The 17590-nt window shown below is 41.3% G+C and overlaps 1 pseudogene; it reads left to right on the top strand.

Annotated features, from left to right (window-relative positions):
* Window positions 1-14712: 14712 nt before the first annotated feature.
* Window positions 14713-15056, top strand: LOC102438928 (annotated as a pseudogene).
* Window positions 15057-17590: the final 2534 nt, after the last annotated feature.

Below are 17590 nucleotides of genomic sequence, written 5' to 3'. Positions count from 1 at the left end.
CCAGCTCTCTAAGGTTCATTCATCATAAATGTCAATACATCCTAAATAGATATAATAGCACTCACACATCTGCTCCTGCTGAATACCTGTGACTACACGTGTCCTGTTTATTGTTCTCATTTTAAATTCACTGCCACGAACAGCCATGCTTCCTTTCTTCCTCTGTGAAGATAAGAGCTCTTCCCTGTGTTAGTCCCCTGGGTCCTGAAAGTCAGGGACATATCTCTAGCAGGCTGGACACAGGGGCAGGAATGGACAGACCAGGAGTCTCCGGCCTCCGGCCTGGGGAAGGCAGGAGTTGGAAGCTGCAAGTGTTTAGAAGGGAGTCAGTATCAATGTCTGGCTAGTCAACGTGTGGTCTGGGGCCCAGCAGCATCAGCCTCACCTGGGAATTTGTTAAACAGGCAGAATCTCAGGCCCAGCCCCAAGTTACTGAATCAGAACCTGCATTCAAACAATATTTGAGTGAATGGATCTGACAGTACAGTAATAAATAATAGACCCTCTACCTATGTTCTCTCTTTCAATCCTCAGAACAACCCCATTCCTTGTCTCCTTTCCACAGGTAAAGAAACTATAACTCAAAGAGGTTAAATAATTTTCCCAATGCCACACAGCTACCTTGTGACAAGTCATATATTTGAGTCCCAATCTGGTGGAATTCAAAGTTATCGTCTTTTCTACTGCGTACATGAAGTCCAATTCAGAGGAAGAAAAGGAAAATCTAGCAACACTGGGAGATGTGGGAAGGCCAGCAGTAGGCTGTTACCTAGATCTCTGTCAGCCAGTAACCAAGCCCAGTGGGCTCAGAACTAGGGGCAGGAATCCATTTCTGAAAGCTACAGGGAGATTGGCATGAAGAAACCCACACCCAGTTCTCCAGGGTCTGTAGCGCTGAGCAGTCTCCCAGGGACAGGCCTGTCCCACCCTGCATGGGGAGAAAGGCACAAGCCCAGTAACTAGTAGTGGACCCCACTCGGAGGGCAGGCAGCGCAGTGAAGTCTGGGGTCTGTATGCCAGAGCATCAAACTGGAGTCCTTAATCCTTCCTGCCTAAAATCAAATCTCGGCCCAGAAGGAAGAGGCAAGGGATAGCAGCCTGGGGGGAGGGGGTGGTCTAAGAAGATGCTGGCAGGAGTCGCTGGCAGGAGTCACTGGCAGCTCTAGGGCCTTTGCTCCTCTGGGGGAATGGCTGCAACGTCTGCCCTCCGGCCAGGAAAGGCTGAAAGGGGATGAACTCAAGGTGCTATAGGAGCCTGCCCCTTTCCACACCCCCCACCCACCCGCAACCCCTGCCATGTAGTTTCCATGGAGCCCAAAGCCTTCCCTACTTAGTGCAAATACATAGTCTCGATTTTAAAGCAAGCCCTCCATGCTTATCTGCTTGTTGTTGAGAAAGCGTTACTGAAAAACTATTTTTTCATTTCTACTAGACACCCAGAAAGCAACAGAGGGATGGTAGGAAGCCACATAACAACCATTTGGCTAAGCTTCTCAGAAATGCTGTCCTATTTTTCTCTTTTGCAGACTCTGGAGGTCCATTGAGACCTCCACGATCAAGCAAGGATCCCATTTCTTAACATTTTGCAAGTTTTTCCTTACAAACACCAGAACACATGTCTTGGACAGAGTCACCTCTGTCCTTTTCTAAAGCCCAACTTGCGACAGCCCAACCTAGTCTTACTGCCCTGTACGTCCTTCCTGTTGTTACCAAACCTGTCTTCTTAAACCAGCGCTTTAGCCCTGTTACTCCTTTGCTAGGGACTCCTGCTGCTCATGAGAGCAAGCCCGAACTTGGATGGTGGGCCCTCTGTTAATAGGCCCCCTTCACCCGTGAACGCTTGTTCCCTCACCCAGAGCAGAATTTAGCCAGGCCAGGTTTCTTGGTGCCAGGAGCTTTTCTACTGCACGTGCTCCCACCAAAGGTGCTCTCTTAGCCAAACCAAATCTACACAGTGTGAAACTGAGCCCAGGCCAAAGTCATATTGCAACAGACCCATGAACTGGCTGGCATCTGCTCAGCTGTGGGTGTTGTATGGAGGTTGGGAGAAGTGGTGTGCTGGTACATGTTCAACAACTGGCTCTCTGTGGGAGAAAATGTGTGCATATGTAACATACGTAAGCTTATCATAAACTTTACCTATATATAACTCATACAAATAAATTCCACATCGCCTATTGATTCTCCTAGATGCTTCCATTGATTTTTGACAAATTCTCATATCTGTAGCCAATCTATGGTTGCAATTAATGAACAAGTATAGTTCTGACCTGAATGTTGGCTATTTTTATTTACATAAACAAGTAAGAGAAAAGCAAACCAACAAATATCTATGTCAGAACTTCACTCATTTGTTCATGATAAGAGCAACATCTTTGTAGAATCAGATAACAGTTTTCAAATACTAGAATATTTTTCAATTTTTGGTGTTATCACAATGTAATGAACACATACGTTTTATCTGTATTTTTAACATTGTCTCCATCATTTTCTTAAGTCTAGGCCAAGGGTCAGCAAGCTTTCACTCTAAAGGGCCAGATAATAAATATTGTCAACTGTGTGAGCCATACAGTCTCTGCCATTATAGTGTGAAAGCAGCCGTGGACAATCCATTAACAAATGAGCACAGCTGTGCTCCAATAAAACTTTTACAAAAACAGGCAGAGCCCAGACTTGGTCCATAGGCTGTAGTTTGCCAACCCCTTGTCTAGACAATCACCTAAACAGTGAATTAAGCCCTGATTTGTGGCGTTTGTTTACAAATCAGCCCCCTGTGGCTGATTTCAAGCTTTCAACAGGCGGTCAAAGAATGAGGAGTGGGAAGGGGGATGTGAGAAGCACATCATTGCTCAACATAGTGTTTCCACCTGCTTTCCTTTTGGGGGCTGCCATCAAGAAATACCACAAAAGGGGATGGGGGAGTGCTTAAACAACAGAAACTCATTCTCTCACAGTTCTGGAGGCTGGAAGTCCCAGATCAAGGTGTCGGTAGGGTCGGTTCCCTCTGATGCTGTGAGGGAGAATCTGTTTGGTGGCTTGCTGGCCATCTTTGGTGCTCCTTGACTAAGACAGCATTGCCCTGATCTGTGTTCTCCCTGTGTACATATTTAGGTCCATATTTCTATTTTTTAATGAAGACTCCAGGCATGTTGGACCCCCCTAATGGCTTCATCTTCACTAATTGTCTTTGAAGCAACCCTATTTTCATCTAAGGTCACATTCTGAGTCTGGGGATTAGATCTTCAACATAAGAATGGGGAGGAGACACCATTCACCCCAGAAGACCATGAATCTACAATATTTGTAAGTAAATTCTAAAGTATAGATAATAGAAAAATGTAGCAAATTCCAGGGAAGTGATAAGTTTTGAGGATTGATTATCTTTGTGTTAATTAAATTAATTTGTTTAATTGTAAGTTCATATGAGACATATACAGTTTAATTTATAATAAAAATAGATGTGCTTAATAATTGGCTCATAAATCTTCTGAAAATTAGTCAATCAACTCTCTCAAGCCAATACAAGCCAACTTTAGAACACCACCAGTTGAATGGAGTGCATGCTATGGACAAGGGCCCTCAAGAAAAGTTACGTGTCTCCCGAGGCCTAGAACAAGATAAACCAGCCCATAAGCTATTCCCTCTCCTTCCTGTATTCCTCCCCCAGGAGCCCTGTGATACAGTGTCAATATCAGTCATTTTCTTCTCCAGTCACTTCAAATCCTCAGCTTTGCTTGGCCAAACCTGATTCTCCTACTTGGAGAGAAGAAGATTGGTTCTTCTGCACTAAGCAGGGCATATGAGACTTTGCATCAGGACCCATTCTTACTCATCACACTTGGCCCAGACTCTCTCAAGGCCAAGTAGAATTCTTATATCTACTAGTAGCTTCTCCAACCAAGCCCAGTTCATGTGTATCTTTCCCTTTGCTGAATTCCTATAGGATATGTTTACGTATGGCATCACATTATCTTCTCGTTGATTTCCATATGGATCTAGTGCTTCTTTATTTAATTTATAAAATCCTTTGGAAGGTAAACTGTGTTCTTCACTATTTCTCTCAGTCCCAGTTCAGAGCTAGACAGATAATAAGGCTTGTCACTTACATAGAGAATAGCAAATAGTCATCAAAAAACAATTTTGTTGTAAGTCCAAGTTGGAAAGATCCAGGCCTTTAAAGGTTCAGGAAAAGGCAGAAAAGAAACTCTTGGGTATCAATCATTTCTACTTACAAGTTTTAGCAAGTTTGAAAAGGAAATAGCAGCTTAGACCAAGGAGGAACCTCAGGGAATGTGCCTTCTCAGTGTCCTGACTTTTCCTCATGGGGGTGTGCCCAAGTGGAGGGAATGGCCAGCAACACACAAAGGATAAGAAATCCCTTAATTCTATCTGTCATAACTAGTACACTACAAATGCTCAAGCCTGAACAAAATATAAAGTTATTTAATTTTTCTCACATATAGCCCAGTGGTGGGCACAGGGGATGTGGTGGGGGAGTCAGAGTTCAGGTGGCACAGCCACTGTGGACCCAGTTGACAGAGATTCTGCTATCTTCCACACGGCATGTATGCCCTGGATATGCCCTGGATCTGGGGGGTGACATCAGCTGGCATCACTGGGGAGAGAATACACATACAGCATCACTCAAGAGAGTTTGGAGGCCAGATGTGAAAGTGGCTTTCATCGCTTCTGCCCACATGCCATTGGCCAATACTCGGTTAGTTAATCTGATGGCCCCACTTAAATCTATATGGGAAGGGAAAGCAACAAGTTGACACTGTAGAATAGAAACACAAATCACTGAAGGACTGGTGAAAAATTGTTCACAAAAATGGGCCTGGCCAGGGCCTCCCACTGTCCTAACCAGGATAGACCAGAATGGAGACTTGATTAACTCTGATGTATAAGGTTTGCCTTAAATATCCAAAAGGTAATGTTAAACCCTACCAAAGTTGGAAATCATTCATAAAAACTGCTCTACTCCAGAAAAGAGTCTCATTAGTTGGAAAGCATCATTTAATAAATAAGAATACACTTGATATCTCAAATCGCTTTCTGCCCTGGGAGAGTTCATGTCTTATTTCTATGAGGCTGAAACACCATTCTATTTCTTTGTTCAAATAAGGCAAGGACCCTAAATAATTTCACATCATCATGAGATCTTCTACCCTTTCAGCGGTTCTCAATTGCACTGAGTCAGAAACCAACAACCTCACCAAGTTTGGTAGCAGTATAGAGGTTGTTGTAGGCTTAGTCCTTAATGAACAATCTAGTAACACATTCTGTAAATCCAGAGATGCCAAAAGCTGTAGGTATTTTGATGTCATTCTCCACGCTTTACTATCTCAAAAGGGGAACTTGATACCCAATTTTCATTTTCTAGAATAGGATGGAAATTTAACTCACCATTTGGAAATATTCTGGGCATCTACTGAAAGGAGCTACATTTGACTTCAAAACATTTATCACTGAGAGTCACCAGGAATGGCATGCTCTCAAATTGTTTCTTCTTTATGAGCCATGAAATAACAGAAAAACCAGCTAAAGTAAGGTGGACAGATCAATAGAATTAGTTCCCAAAAAAATGCCAAGCTAGAAGATAAAAGAGCAACACTCAGATATTTGAAATAAGAGGAGATAATAAAATACTAAGCTTTAAACGGCATCCGCATGTGGAAAGAAGTGGAATTGAATTAAGAAAACTGTTTTTGCCATGTCCCATGAAAGGAGACAGAAAATAAAAATGTATCCCAAAAAGTATATGATGTTAAAAAAATTGGGCTTGACAAATCTAACCCTGCACTTTGGAAACTTAAATACATCCAAGCTGATTTTATAGTAGAAGGGGAGAAGGAAAGAAATAGATGAAGATAGCTTTATAGGAAAAAAAGATACCAATGTTAAAGCTGCTATGTTTACCAAAGAAAAAGTAGAATACCCACAACGGGTCCAAAACAGACATACTCTCCAAGTCCTTGGGAAAGCACAGGTTCGACATTCATCAGTTGAACAGCACATGGCAGCCTTTTAGGGGACCACTGGCTGGGTGACAAATGCCTCCCCACTGGAATACTTTCCTCTTTTTTCCCCAGCAGAATGCCAGAAGTAAAACATATGCTTTTTGTGTCTAAAAAGATGACAAAACGTAGAGCATCCTACCACGGTTTTAGACATATGAAGCTTTCAAAATAAAACCTAAGGGGGAAAAACCCAGGTCAAACAACTTTAAAGTTCAGTCTATGTTTAAAAAATAAAACCAAATAAAAATAAAACTTCATACTCCAAACTGCACATCTGGGACAATTTATATTGTGAAAGTCAGAATGTAAGGGAAACTACTAGTACAAAGGCCATTAGCTGCAGAGCTGCCAGCAGTCACTGCCGTAAGAGGGCCACGCAGCCAATGGTCCTCTGACAGTCCATTGATGGGACCTCCAATGGAACATTGCATCCTTGATTTGACTTACTAGAAATAGTAATTTTATTCAAGGAATAGCAAAGTTAGAAATGAGGTGTCTGTTCTTTGCCTTATGATAGAATAGTTTCTATCTTGGTGGAAGGAAACAAAAGTATGCCACAGTGGTCCTTACATTAGGTGGCCTCCAATATCCCAAGCCTTCTGATATTCATAATCTTGTGTAGATTCCACTCACATTAACTCTGTGTTTTGCCATGTGACTTGCCTTGATGAGTGAAAATTGACAAAGATGGGATAAGTAGAGGCTTATCCTTTAGGAAGGAATATTTGTTCTTGGAGACTTGGGCAACCATGTGTAGAAATCCATATATCCTCCTGGTGAGCCCAGGTGGAGAGATAAATGTCTAACAGTACCAGTTTTCCCAGCCATCCCAGAGGAGGTACCAGACATATAAGTGAAAAAGCCATCTTGGATGTGCCAGCCCCAGAAGACACCTCATAGAACAGAACAACTGAGCCGAGGAGCTCAGCTCAGATTGCTGAGCAATAATTGTTATTGCTTTAAGCTACAATGTTTGGGGTAGTGTGCAATGCAGCGAAAGATATCAAGAAAAGCTTTGAATCAGAGCAATTCTAGTCTAATGGTTATGACCTTGGGGATCAGGTAGATTTTAGTTCAAATCTTATAACCAACATGTACTAGGTATGTGGTTTGGGTTAATTTCTTTAACCTCTCTTCTTTTTAGTGATAAAGTGAGTCCCTGTTGGTTGCTTTCCCACACTAGCATCCATGCTTTTCCCTTTTAGGAAAGCCAATTCTACCATAGCTCCAGATGTTAACCAAGTGACCTGGGAAAGGCCAATTAATGTATTCCATCACCTGACCACAAAAAAGGGGGGTTAAGGCTGGGCTTGTGACCTAACCCAATCCACTCAGAATGAATCTCGGGACTTCAACTGAAGGCATGAATAATATTTCTTGTTCTGAAAACTAGCCTGGGAATAAAACACTACAGCAGGAAAAATCCAACAAAAGGAAATCACGAAGAAAAGGAGCTTGAACCTGATCAAAATGCTCCGGAAACAAGGCCCTACTTGAACTTTTCAAGTAGTGTGAGTCAGCAAATTGTTTTTATTGTTTAAATTAGATCAAGTTGGGATTTGTTTCTTGCAACCCAAAACATCTTAGGTAAAATAGTGAATTCCTAATGTTTTCACCCCTTTCTTCTTTTGGAAATACTATTCTCTTTCTTTGGTGGAATTGGTCCCCCCCCCCCAAAAAAAAATTAGGCTGCCAATAAAAGCACAACCCACCATCACTTCCCAAGCCACAATGGGAATTGGAAGGCCCAACCAGACCAAGCAGAGCCTTTTCCTGATTTTCAGGACTGGTGGTGAAGTTGAGATGCCGGGAGCCACCTGCAGCCCTACTTCCAGCTGTGTGAAGAAAGCTTCTGAAAGGAAAAACTCCAACTGATAGACAAGAGGAGAGTCCTGGAACATTCTAGACCCTGGTTCCAAATGATCCTGAAGCCCAACCTTCAGTAAATTGACTTTGTGAACCAATGAATTCTCCACCCTCCATTCCTGGATTTTTTGGTGAGGTTCCTTCTCTTCTTTGACCGGGACTCCTGCTTCTGCCTTTCTACGCTGAAGCAGTCACTCAGAGGCTCCCAGAGACAAGCCTCAGAACCCTGTAGGCCCCTGTGTGCTCATCTCAAAAGTGAAGAGGTTGGATGGAACTTTCTAGAGTTCCTCTTGGCTCAATTCTGTGTCCAAAACCCTCCCAGTCTGCCGTAGGCCTCTGTAGCCTCCAGTGAGGATAATAATAGTACCCACTTAGACTCTATAACTTTTCATACACCTTTCTCTTCTTGTTACCATATCCCATTTTTTACGCATAAAGATTGATTCATAAAGTTAACAATGGCTCTTCAGCATGTGTATAACAATATACACAGCATCCATTTATTGGGTGTCAACTTGGTGCCAGGTTGGTGACTATATTGTTTCCATTCCTTATAACACACATGTAGCAGGCTTCTCCAAATGAGGGCAAATGACAGCAGGTGACTACAAATGAGGGAAAATTTACAGTCAACCACTCACACTCAGTACTCCAGGTCCTTATTTGTGCTTTCCAGTGGTCCTCTTCTCGAAATATTTCTGAGACTCCCCTGGTGTGAGTCTTAAGGTGATTGTCATAAGAATTTGCCCCCTGTTATATCAGTGAAAAATTCTCAAACCTCTCCCTTCTTGTGTCCTTCTATGAGTCCTCAAAGGGGAAGGGACCCAACTGGAAACTATGCCCTAATGTTTATCAACAACAGAATGGATGAAAACATTGTGGTATATGTACTCAATGGAATACTAAGTTACAATGGGAGTGGATGAATGGCATCTACCCACAACATTACGGATAAATAGCACAAACATAAATTTGTGCACAAAATTAAGACATAAGTGAAAATACAGGAAAGATTCCATTTATATAAAGATCAAAATCAATATGATCCAGTAATCCCATTTCTGGGTATATATCCAAAGGAAATGAAATCACTATCTCAAAGAGATATCTGCACCTTCTGTGTTCATTGCAGCATTATTCACAATAGCCAAGACATGGAAACAACCTATATGTCCATCAACAAATAAGTGAATAAAGAAAATAATTTTATATATATATATATATATATATAATGAGTATTATTATTCAGCCAAAAAAAAGAAAATCTTGCCATCTGGGACAACATAGAGGGCATTATGCTAAGTGAAATAAGTCAGACAGAGGAAGACAGATACTGTATGATCTCACTAATATGTGGAATCAAAAAAGGCTAAACTCATAGAATCAGAGAGAAGAGCAGTGTTTGCCAGGGGCTAGGAGGTGGGGAAAATGAAGAAATATTAGTCAAAGGGTACAAACTTCCAGTGATAAGAGAAATTATTTCCAGGTATCCAATGCACAACATGATGACTATAGTTAACAATATGATATTGTATACTAGAAAGTTGCTACGAGAGTAGATTTTAAATGTCCTGACCATAAGAGCAAAAGCAAAATGATACTTATTTAATGGGAAGGATGTGTTAACTAATCTTATTGTGGTAAATATTTCTCAATATATATGTGTATCCAAATTATCACACACCTTAAATTCATACAATGTCATATTCAATTATATCTCAGTAAAGCTGGGGAGAGTCCATTAAAGTGGTTAATCATTCAAAATGATACAAACATTAACATTTTATTTGATTTTGGTGTTGGACTAAGTATTTTGTCATTTTAAATGTGGATCACTCATTGATGTTCTAAGTTGCTTTGTGTTTTTTTGTGGGGGAGGGGGTTTGTTTGTTTGTTTGTTTGTTTGTTTTTTATTTTGCTTTATTTTTGGCTTCTTAAAAGCTGAACAAAAGTTTAAGTATACTTGCAAAGCAATCTGAGTGTAGCATTCCTTGAGATTTTTATTCTTCTTCCCAATCTTTTATTAAAAAGATTTTTTATTGATTTTTTTTGAGAGAAAGAGGAAGGGAGAGGGAAGGAGAGAGAAACATCAATGTGAGAACTAAATATTGATTGGCTGCCTCCTGCACGCCCTCTATTAGGGATCAAGCCTGCAACCGGAGCATGCAACCTGGGCATATGCCCGGACTGGGAATCAAACTGGCAACCCCTTGGTGCACAGAACGATGGTCAACCAACTGAGCCACACAAGCCAGGGCTTTTCCAATCTCGTATGCTTGTCTTACCTACACTTACTTTGACAACAATTTTTTAGCAACTGCCTTTATCTAGTCTTTACCAAAGCATTCAGCTTAAATTTCATTAAAAATTATGTCTCTCTGTTTTCTCATACATATTTCATCAGCATACAAAAATTTTAACTCACTAAAAGCATTAGAATAAAGGGGAGGAAAAAAAGATCAAAACCGGGCAAAATGAATCCAAGGCTTTAGAATTCAGAATAGTGGTGACCTTGGGGAGGGATGACAAGAAGGGAGCAAAAATGGTACTTCTAGGGATGACAGTTACGTTTTGATTCTTGATGCTGGTCATGGGTTGGGATTAGTTTATAAGTATTTTTTAACTCAACACTCATGGCTTGTGCATTTTCCTGTTCCTTTGATATAACTCAATTCAGAAGTCTTAAAAGGAAGGAAAGGGGATGAGCTATCCTAGTATCTGGGTTTCAGGTCTCAGCTGCTGGCATCCTGAATTCCTCACCACTATACACGGAGCTGTAATAAGGAGCTACCACTGCTTTGGGGCCACCTAGTCTACCCCACACCACAGAGGCGCTGGTCCCCTGTGGACAGTCTCTCTGCTGCTGCTCTCCAGGATTTATCTCTTCCTGTGTCCAGTAGAGAGAAGCCCCTTACACTTCAAGTCCAGTTCTTTTGATACAGGGGTAAGGGCCTCTCATGCTACATGACTTCAGTTTTACCACCCAACTCTCTGAGAAAACTTTCCCCTGGAGAGTTTATTATGTTTCCAGTAATAAAGAGCTCTATTTCCACCACCGTGTCTCCTGCCCCAGGTTGTCGGCATCGTGGCAAGGATTTAGTTCAATGAGAGCCATATGGTATAATGGTTAAGAGCATGGCTCCAGACTGCTCGGCTCTCTACTCCAACTCTGCCACTTATTGGCTGTGTAACCTTGTACAATTTACTTCCATTCTCTATGTCTCAGTTTCCTAATTGAAAAACTGCCCTTCTTCATAGGGATTAGGGAGATTAAAATACTCTATGCATGTTAATTGCTTAGAACAGAGTCTGGCATGTAGTAAAATGATTTCAATCCATTTTAATAATAGTGATCACTTTTCCCTACCTGCAACCTAGCTCTTTTTTTTCAAATATATTTTTTATTAATTTCAGAGAGGAAGGAAGAGGGAGAGAGAGATAGAAAGATCAATGATGAGAGAGAATCATTGATTGGCTGCCTCCTGCACGCTCCCCACTGGGGGTCAAGCCCGCAACCTGGACATGTGCCCTTGACCAGAATCGAATCTGGGACACTTTAGCCTGTAGGTCAACGCTCTACCCACTGAGCCAAACCAGCTAGGGCTGCAACCTTGCTCTTATTGCTTGTGCTGCTCTGCAGTCCATCAGTCATGTCTGTTTATTTTTGAGAACTGAAAATAATGCTTGTGGGTAGAGTTCATATTCTTTCCCAAGAAACTCCTGGAGCCCATGCAAATCAGAGGATAGAGCTGAACCTCCACCTAAGTGCCCCCTGACATTCCAGGCCAACTAGAGAGGCTTTATCTACAAAAAGCACATAAACAATCTCCATGAGTGGGCCACCTAACTCTAAATGCTGGCATTGCCATGTCTTAAGCCTGAGCCAGCCAGGATAGCACCGAACTTTCAATAACCCTGTGGAATAGGTAATATGAGTTTTATTGTGCAAACGTGGAAACTAGAGCTTAGAGAGGTTGAGCTAGTACTCACCCAAGTTGATGTAGCAGGTAAATAGCTGAGCTGCATTCCAGCCTGGCTTTTTCTGACTCTAAAACCCAGGCCCTTTCCATTAATCCATGCTGTCATCTCAGGCACTGTGGGTGGCAAGGCAATAAGAGGCACTATTTACTTCACATGAATTATAATCTAGTGGGAGAGGTACGACACGTCTAGACGTGCATAAGAAGTTAACAGCAGCATAGATCACAGATTATTAGGCCTAAAAAAGCAGACATTCAGGAGAGCTGTTTTCAGCCAACCACCTGAGGTTAGATATTTTGTTCTCCAGAACAAAGTCTCCTGCAAGCAGTCCTGAGATCAAGCAGAGAAAGCAACAGTCAGTGGACCCAAATGATCATAGCAGAGTTGTGAAGGATGGACAGGCCAAGGAGCAAAAGTCAGGCAAAGATGAAACCAAATTTACTCTTTGCGAGGTATTGACATTGCAGACTCTATCCCTGTATTGGGGTCCCCACAGCCACCCTCCAGTTCAGTGATTCTCTAGAGCAGTGATAGCGAACCTTTTGAGCTCGGCGTGTCAGCATTTTGAAAAACCCTAACTTAACTCTGGTGCCGTGTCACATATAGAAATTGTTTGATACTTGCAACCATAGTAAAACAAAGACTTATATTTTTGATATTTATTTTATATATTTAAATGCATTTAACAAAGAAAAATCAACCAAAAAAATGAGTTCGCGTGTCAGAGGCGAACCGTGTCATAGGTTCGCCATCACTGCTCTAGACAGACTCACAGAAATCAGAAAAGCTGTTTTGCTCAGTCACCATTCATTCTAGCAAAAGGATACAGATTAAAAACAGCAAAGATAAAAGGCAGAGTCCAGGAGAGACCAGACATGACCCTCCAATTGCCCTTTCCCATTGAAATTGTACAGCCCATGCTTAATTATCTCAGCAACAATGTATGACAACATGTAGAGTATTATCAACTAGGGAAGCACCCGAGCCTGAGTGTCCAGAGTTTTCGTTGGTAGTCAATAATGTAGGCATGAAGTACCTGCATGACTGGCCTTAATTACTCAGTATTCATCCTCTCCAGAATTCAAACTGATATGGTGTGATACAGTGCCTCCATCACCAATCACATTATGAGCATAGACTATCTGAAATGGCCTAAGGCCCCAAACAAACAATACTCTTAACAGGCATAATATTCCAAGGGCTTAGAGGCCATCTCCCAAGAGCTGATAAAGGGCCAGTTTCATTGGAATGGGCAGGGTTTGAACACTCCAAACCTGCTGACGCCACCCTTTAATGCAAGTCCCAATTAATCTTCACAGATACTATAGATACTATTATCCCCATGTGACAGATGAGAAAACTGAGGCTGAGCAGTTGAACCAAATGGCAAGGTTATACACTGGTAAACAGAGGAGCCAGAATTCCATTCCAAGTCCATCTGCTTCAGAGCCCTTATTCATGCACTTTACTCTGCTACTGCCCTGTTCGTGGGCCACTGGTCTCTAGAAGGATGTGATAAAGCTTGTGAATGGTTCTATGCTCCTTCCTCCAGAGAAGAGAGAACTTAAAGCCAGGCTGAGTTGGATGGACCTGGACTGTATACCTGGTATAAAGCTCTGATTCTGTACTCAGCACATGGCGTTGCTTATCTGTCTCTCCCACCAGGAAGGTGTGGCATGCCTCACTTATTTCAGTATCTCTTATACCTGGCACATGTAGTATCAACATAACAGTTATTGTTCTAATTACATTGAATGTCTTGCTGCTGATCAGTTTGAAAAATCATCTTCACAGGTGAAAGACAATATTTAATTTATATAATAGACCATTGCAATTAGAAAATTGCAAAATTTAGGGCCAAAATTCATTTATATACAAAAACAACATGGTTAATTTTGGATCACTGAAGAAAAAAGAAAAAAGACAATTTTTTAAAAATTAAAAACATGAAACTTCTACACATGTAAAGTATGTATCAAAAATTTATGTAATCTGCCCTAACTGGTTTGGCTCACTGGATAGAGCGTCGGCCTGGGGACTGAAGGGTCCCAGGTTTGATTCCGGTCAAGGGCATGTACCTTGGTTGTGGGCACATTCCCCAGTGGAGGGTGTGCAGGAGGCAGCTGATCGATGTTTCTCTCTCATTGATGTTTCTAACTCTCTATCCTTCTCCTTTCTTCTCTGTAAAAAATCAATAAAATATATTTTTTTTAAAAAATTTATGTAATCCATTAATATGAATCCAATTCAGCAGGATGATCAAGCTCGTTCCAAGGAGAATTTAAGGAACAGAGATTAATATGGTCCATCAAGAAAGGTGTGCCAAAATAAGTTTTCTGAGTTTGAGACAAAAATGATAATGAGCTACAGGATAATAAAACTATAAGCACTGGGTTTATGTTCTTTATTAATCAGAGACCACTGTACCTCTAACGAACAAAAGTCTCTACATTACCATGTACCATGACCACATCTGAGCCCTAATCAAGAGTAAATAGTAATTCAAGCCAAAGTTCATTCTCTAGAGAATTAAATAATCCTTGGGCGAGCTTGTTAAACAATGTTCCAGGATGACATCTTAAGTCTTAGAGAGTTTTTTTCAAAAAGGTAATATTTTTTATGCAAAACTTGCTTAGAGTCTTATATCAAAAAATCACAATTAAATTAATATCTTTAGACTATATCTGAGGACTAAAGCAATTGACAAGCAATTATTTTGTCATTTCCCAAGCTTACCTGATAGACTTATATTACAAAGAGAATTTTATTTTCTATATTGCAATTGTAATGGTAAAATGCAACATATTAAAAGACTGTTTCCACTTTCCAACTTGGGCCCAGCATAATGGCTCCATCAAAGAATGGTGGTGAAAAGAAGAAAGGCTGTTCTGCCATCAACCAGGTAGTGACCTGAGAGTACACCATCAACATTCACAAGCACATCCATGGAGTAGGTTTCAAAAAGCATGCCATGAAAGAGAAGGGAACTCCAGATGTGAACATTGACACCAGGCTCAACGAAGCTGGCTGGGCCAAAGGAATAAGGAATGTCTCATACTGTATCCGGGTGCAGTTGTCCAGAAAACGTAATGAGGATAAAGATTCACCAAACAAGCTCTATATGTTGGTCACCTACATATCTGTCACCACTTTAATACTCTACTAACAGTTAACATGGATGAGAACTAATTGCTGATCCTATATAACAGTGGTTCTCAACCTTCTGGCCCTTTAAATACAGTTCCTCATGTTGTACCCAACCATAAAATTATTTTCGTTGTTACTTCATAACTGTAATGTTGCTACTGTTATGAATCGTAATGTAAATATCTGATATGCAGGATGGCCTTAGGCGACCCCTGTGAAAGGGTTGTTAGACCGCCAAAGGGGTCACGACCCACAGGTTGAGAACCGCTGCTATATAATAAAAGGGTAATATGCAAATCGACGGAACAGTGGAACCACCAGTGGCTATGACACGCACTGACCACCAGGGGCAGAAGCTCAATGCAGGATCGGGGCCTGCTAGCCAACCTCTTGGTCCCTTCCTCTGGCAGGCAGGCTCCGATCGCCTGATTGCAAATGGGGAACCAGGGATGGGTGGTGGCAGATGTGGGAGGCACCAGGCCAAGGCCCCCACCCTGCCAGTCACCCCACACACAGAGGGTGACCGGTGGCAGGTGGTGGGGCCAGCAAGCAGGCGGGAACAGCCAACCTCTTGGTCCCTCCCCCTGGCCAGCAGGCTCCAATCCCCCAATGGCGAACAGGAAACTGGAGGTGGGGGTGGGGGGGCAGCCAGGGAAGATGGCCCTGATCGCAAGGCCAGGCCTCGGGACCGTACCCATGCACGAATTTCATGCACCAGGCCTCTAGTTGTTGAATAAAGTTATAAAACTGGGGGCGGGGGGGGGGACTATTTCCAAAGCAAGTAGAAAAACAGGGAAAAACAGAAATTATCAAAAGAATATTAGCTAAAGCTCTATCAAAAATAGAGCCCTCCAAAAATACTAATCCCCTAGTATTATAGTTAACTATTTGTTTAAACACATTCAATCCATTAAAGATACTGTTTTAATTGAGCCACTTGTCCTTATGAATAAATGGTAATGGGCTTGAATTTCCACAACACATTTTAGACTCTTTAAAGTCCAATAATTGGTGTTTTTAAAAATTCAGCAGAGGCTGTTCTGAAGTTATCCATACATAAAAAAAACAGTTTGATATGAAGCTCAGTAGTAGCAATCAAGTTTAGAGAGAGGGCTTAGAAAGAGTATTTTAACTACTTATTAACTTTTAAAATACTTCAAACCCTTTAGAAGCATCTATTTACATAAATTCAATGCAGTAATTAGAGATTATTCTTCTCTCTTCATTAAGATAACTCCCTGAGAATCTCTATTCAGCGCTTAGTGGTAGTCCCTCATCTGGCTTCGTCTAAAACACCTGGAAAATGCTTTAAAATAGAAACATATAACTCAGTCCACCCCAGAGATTCTGGTGCAGGGAATAGAGTCCAGGACCACACGGGGGTAGGGGGAAGCCTCCCCAGTAATTTTGATGCACACCCAAGTATGGGGACCATAAACCAGCAGGGGTGCTTGGGATACTTTCTTCTAAGGCTGAAAGTGCAGCCTTAGAATTATTTGGCTTTTGGAGCCCGAAAATAACTTAGAAAACATGTAGCCTGATATAGAAATTCTGTCTATATCCTACAGTTCTGACTTTTAAGTGAAGTGGACTGGACTTAGGCCCCAGATAGTTCTCATTAGTGAACAATTACTATGTATTTTAATATTGCATTTCACAGCAGAAGCCCAGGTTCAGTCAACCTTGTCTAGTGCTAGAAACTGAAGCCTAAACCAAGGGTTGGCAAATGATAGTCTATGGGCAAACCCATTCTTCTGCCTGTTTTATAAATAAAGTCTTATTGGAACACAGCCATGCTCATTCATTTGCATATTGTCTATGGCAGCTTTCACATTGCCAGGGCAACCTTGAATAGTTGAAGCAGACATCATGTAGCCTGCAGGGCCTAAAATATCTACTACTTGGCCCTTTACAGAAAATGTTTGCTGACCCTTGGCTTAAATCTTATTTAAATTGACAAGTATGTTATTTTTCTCCACAATAAAAAATAAAGAAGTTAAATAAAAAATACAATTCTTACAATTCAATTATAAGAAGAGAGCTCAATTTTTTTAATGGGTGAAGCACAAACTCATACTTCATCAGAGAAGATATATGCATGGCAAATGAGGACATGAAAACACATTCAACATCATGAGTCATCAGGAAAATGCAAATTAAAACTACAATGAGATGCCACTGCACAGTTATTAAAATCACTAAAAGTAAAAAAGACTGACCATACAAAGTGTTGGCAAGGATGCAGAGTAACTAGAACTCCCATACATTGATGTGGGTATACAAGCCTTTGGAAAACAGTTTCAATGTTTTGTTGTTGTTTTTAAGTTAAACATGTATCTATTATATGACCTAGCCATTATTCCCTGAAATATTTACTCATAAGAAATGAAATCATATGTCCATACAAAAACTTGTACACAAATATTATAGTAGCAGCTTTATTTTTAACTGGAGGCCCGGTGCACAAATTTGTACATGGGTGGGGTCCCTCGGCGTGGCCTGTGGGGATTGGGCCAAAACCAGCAGTCGAATGCTGCCTGCGGCTCCTGCTCATCCCAGCCCCACTGCACCTGCTG

This window comes from Myotis lucifugus, unplaced genomic scaffold (genome assembly GCF_000147115.1).
Source record: "Myotis lucifugus unplaced genomic scaffold, Myoluc2.0 scaffold_95, whole genome shotgun sequence".
NCBI classification, from domain to species: Eukaryota; Metazoa; Chordata; class Mammalia; order Chiroptera; family Vespertilionidae; genus Myotis; species Myotis lucifugus.
The sequence above is the reverse complement of the archived record's forward strand: the minus strand, read 5'-3'. Positions and strand labels throughout refer to the sequence as shown.